The sequence below is a fragment of the Oncorhynchus kisutch genome, linkage group LG30 (genome assembly GCF_002021735.2).
Source record: "Oncorhynchus kisutch isolate 150728-3 linkage group LG30, Okis_V2, whole genome shotgun sequence".
NCBI lineage: Eukaryota > Metazoa > Chordata > Actinopteri > Salmoniformes > Salmonidae > Oncorhynchus > Oncorhynchus kisutch.
The window spans coordinates 43230252-43235251 of record NC_034203.2 but is presented as its reverse complement, the minus strand read 5'-3'; the positions used below and the strand labels follow the sequence as shown (position 1 = coordinate 43235251).

General features: G+C 40.9%; 1 protein-coding gene across 1 annotated transcript in view; it reads left to right on the top strand.

Annotated features, from left to right (window-relative positions):
- The window catches only part of LOC109881370 (netrin-G1-like), a 183361-nt gene that overhangs the window by 175417 nt on the left and 2944 nt on the right, over window positions 1-5000 (top strand). The gene's annotated exons all lie outside the window — the stretch shown is intronic.

Here is a 5000-nt window from a genome sequence, read left to right as displayed (position 1 = left end):
GACATGCGCTGGCTTGAGCAGGGGGACCTTGCGTGCGCTGCAGGATTTTAATCCATGACGGCGTAGTGTGTTACTAATGGTTTTCTTTGAGACTGTGGTCCCAGCTCTCTTCAGGTCATTGACCAGGTCCGGCCGTGTAGTTCTGGGCTGATCCCTCACCTTCCTCATGATCATTGATGCCCCACGAGGTGAGATCTTGCATGGAGCCCCAGACTGAGGGTGATTGACCGTAATCTTGAACTTCTTCCATTGTCTAATAATTTGCGCCAACAGTTGTTGCCTTCTCACCAAGCTGCTTGCCTATTGTCCTGTAGCCCATCCCAGCCTTGTGCAGGTCTACAATTTTATCCCTGATGTCCTTACACAGCTCTCTGGTCTTGGTCATTGTGGAGAGGTTGGAGTCTGTTTGATTGAGTGTGTGGTCAGGTGTCTTTTATACAGGTAACGAGTTCAAACAAGTGCAGTTAATACAGGTAATGAGTGGAGAACAGGAGGGCTTCTTAAAGAAAAACTAACAGGTGTGTGAGAGCCGGAATTCTTACTGGTCGGTAGGTGATCAAATACTTACTGTATGTCATGCAATAAAATGAAAATGAATTACTTAAAAGTCATACAATGTGATTTTAGGAATATTTGTTTTAGATTCCGTCTCTCACAGTTGAAGTGTACCTTGGATAAAAATTACAGACCTCTACATGCTTTGTAAGTAGGAAAATCTGCAAAATCGGCAGTGTATCAAATACTTGTTCTCCCCCACTGTATATATATGCTGAATGTTCCACCTAGGACCCACTAAGGGGTACAGGAGTTCCGGGAGGTGGACTTGTTGCCTTTGGAATCCAGAGTGGACCAACTTAAACTTAATCATATGTTTGACATCTTAAATGATTACATGAAAAACCACATTGATATATGGTTTATAACCAACACAGCTACAATACCAGAGCTATTGTGTCAGGTCTTGTAAAATCCCAAGAGTAAACAGTCCTGCGAGGAGCGTGTTTTTCATATACAGGCATTTGTCTATGGAATAGCCTCCCCTTGGAGATTAAGGAAAAATTGGAAATAGATTTGAAAAGCAGGCAAAGGTTTTCATTTGGACAAGGTTGTCTAAGTAAGAGAAACTACGTGTCAGTAGGGGGCACAAGGGGCAGTGGATTGTATTTATTTGGAGTGGAGTGTATTTATTGATGATAGAATGATAGGTATAATTAATAGATTGTTTTAATGTGAAATGAATATGGTTGATTTTTTAAGTTTAGGGAGAAGTGCAGGAAATAGTGACACTTTTTAAGATGTCAATATAAATTATTGTATTTATGGTTGTTCGTAATTTTGTCGTGTCTTTAATCATTGTGTTTTTACCACCAAAGACCACTACGGAAACAAGCATTTAATGAAAACTTTCAAGTGATATCCTCTGGGTCCACATTGTACATTTTGTACATGTGTCCAAAATGTAATTAAAAAAATAAAAATAAAAAGCTTTTCATCATATGCCCAATTTGCACAAAATATTTACTTGCCAGGTTGCATTACAATATTTCAACCACCAGCAGATGTGTGTAACATGTGTTCTAACGTTTATGGGGAAGTAATGTAACGGTTCTCTTGTGGTGAAGGAGAGTCGGACCAAAATGCGGCGTGTAGATTGGCGATCCATGTTTAATGAACAAACGTAAAACACGAATCAATATTAAACACTACAAAACAAAGAACGTAAGGAAAACCGAAACAGCCTATACTAGTGTAAACTAACACAGAGACAGGAACAAGGACACTAAGGACAATCACCCACGACACACTCAAAGAATATGGCTGCCTAAATATGGTTCCCAATCAGAGACAACGATAAACACCTGCCTTTGATTGAGAACCACTTCAGACAGCCATAGACTTAACTAGAACACCCCACTAAGCTACAATCCCAATACATACACACCACATACAAAAACCCATGCCACACCCTGGCCTGACCAAATAAATGAAGATAAACACAAAATACTTCGACCAGGCGTGACAAGTAAGCACATTATCACTTCAAATTACATTTTTATAAATGCCAACTTTTGCTTGCAAACTGGTGTACGCACCTTTTTGGGATATATTTTTTGTACAGGTTTTCTAAATGAAGGCCCCTGTTGTTTGGACCTGTCACGCCCTGGTCTTAGTATTTTGTGTTTTCTTTCTTTATTTTGTCAGGCCAGGGTGTGACATGGGTTTATTTTGTGGTGTGTTTTGTATTGGGGTTTGAGTAGGTATTGGGATTGTGGCTTAGTAGGGTTGTCTAGTAAAGTCTATGGTTGCCTGAGGCGGTTCTCAATCAGATGCAGGTGATTCTCGTTGTCTCTGATTGGGCAACCATATTTAGGCAGCCATATTCTTTGAGTGTTTCGTGGGGGATTGGTCCTGTCTCAGTGTTTGTTGTCACCAGAGAGGCGGTATAGGTTTTCACGTTACTTTTGTTGTTTTTGTATTGTACGTTTTTTCATCTTCATTAAATATGTATCAAGAATACCACGCTGCGTTTTGGTCCGACTCTTTTTCACCTGAAGAAAACCGTAATAGGACAGTGTACTTATACATGATCCAGAGCCATTTTTTACACAGAAACGTTAATGAGATTCCTCCTTATGCAGGAACGAGATTCCAATAATACTCCAATCTCTTGGCAAATATTATATCATCGTAGATGTCTCTGTAAGAAGAGAGAGAGGAAAATTAGCATTTTTATTCAATCTATTTCATCTATTTGCATTCACATCCCTACTGTATGTCATTCAGAACATGCGCAAATTATGGAACGAATATTACAAAACAGTCATTATTACTTAGCAAAAGTGTGTGTTTGTTACAATACTTCAATACAATCCTACATTCCTAGCTTTTGGCATTCGGATGCATAGTGTTTGCTGGCCTGTGATGTTTACCTCAGCCAGGGAGGAACTTATAATGGGGATCATCTGCACATGCCAATTTTGCATTCCAAAGGCACCAAATCACACGTGGAGAGCCTGGTAGGAGGGGCACCAATCACGTGGGAAGCTTGGTAGGAGGAAGCCAATCAAGTTGGTGAGCCTGATCGGAGGGCGTCAATCATGTGGAGAGCCTAATAGAGGGAACCAATCATGCGGAGAGCCTGGTAGGTAGGGGCACCAATTACATGACCAGCGATGATAGTTGAGAGCCAATCATCGTGGATAGCCTGCTGTGGGTTATTGGTTCCTTTTGTTTTCAGGGTTATTTTCTCCTCAAATCCCCCGTGGTCTCTAAAATACTACACCTCCACAAGGTCTTCTTCTATGGTCTCAGTCATAAACAATCACTTACACACAGTCTTTTTTGAAACCGAAGTGAGCAGATGTGTCCCAATACTCACAGATTACATTAACGTCCACACTAATAATTTGGCATTAAACTGATTATGGCAATAGGCCAATTATGGTATTAGTCATGTAAACACTTCACTCTATTATCTTAATACGCAGATTAAAACACCTGGTTTTCTGAGCAATTTTTCAAATTCTTAGGCAGAAATGGCTTAATCAGAGTTACAGCGGTGTATGTGATCTGCGCATGTGCTAGCACGAGGAGCGCTTGCACGAGCAGCGCTAGCACGATCAGCACTAGCACGAGCAGCACTAGCACAATCAGCACTAGCACGCGCAGCGCTAGCACGAGCAGCGCTAGCACGATCAGCACTAGCACGATCAGCGCTAGTACGATCAGCACTAGCACGATCAGCACGAGCAGCACTAGCACGATCAGCGCTAGCACGATCAGGACTAGCACGATCAGGACTAGCACGATCAGCGCTAGCACGAGCAGCACTAGCACGATCAGGACTAGCACGATCAGCGCTAGCACGAGCAGCGCTAGCACGATCAGCGCTAGCATGAGCAGCACTAGCTTCCTTCTTTTGCACGAGTGAAGTGAGTTTGGAAAAACTGAAAGTATGCCTCTTAGAAATAGTTTTAACATACAAACTTTATCTGTCCTATATTTCACAAAAAGTACATGTTCTGGAACATTTTGATTGGCAATTTTCTGCATTTATCAAATTCCCATCAGGCAGCCTGATTTCAGATATAAACAGGATTTTAGGGAAATCATTCTGCTTCCAAAGCATGTAAATGTTTAAATCAAACTATAATATTCATCTGACTATTCACAAAATGGTATTGTTGTGTGCATATAACCGTACTCACAGATGGCCTCCTTTTTTAGTTCACACTTATTGTAAATTTGTATGGATTTGCATTAGTATGTAAAGTTATACCTCAAAAAAACTTAACCGCAGATTAAGAGCAAAGATATATACATGTTGAAGTTTGGGGCCAATCCGATGGTAAAACTTTAAGTTAGCTAACAAAGTGAAGGGGAGGTGGCCACTTCACTGTACCGAAATCCAAAAAGATAGATTCCAGAATGTCCATCAGCTAAGCGCGCTAGCACTAAGCCAAGATGGAGAAAAGTTACAAAACTCCTGTAGCCTTCTTCACAGTGAACATACAAAACAGTTGTCGAGATAAAAAGGAGAACGAGAGGAGGTATAATTAGAACAAGCAGGTATGATTTTTTTTCTTTCCTTTTGAGCCCACGGCAAGGGGGCTCCCTACCAGACCGTACTACCAGCTTCCCACTAGTATAACACAGCCAAAATGTCTGTGAATAGCATGAGATGTGGCTAATGCAAGCCAGCTTGAGCTACAAACTCGGTAACACAGAGTGCATATGACGTTGACAAATAATACATTGTAGGTTGTTTAGAGGTTATCTGGAAATAAGTTAATAAATATTTAATAACCCAAAAACATAACTATGTTTTGTACGTATAGGTAAACAGATCATGACCACAACTAAGCTACCATGTCTTTAGGGACATGTGTTGTAACATTAGTAAAAACTCATGATCCTTTAACACCTCTCTCTCTCTCTCTCTCTCTCTCTCTCTCTCTCTCTCTCTCTCTCTCTCTCTCTCTCTCGTCTCTCTCTCTCTC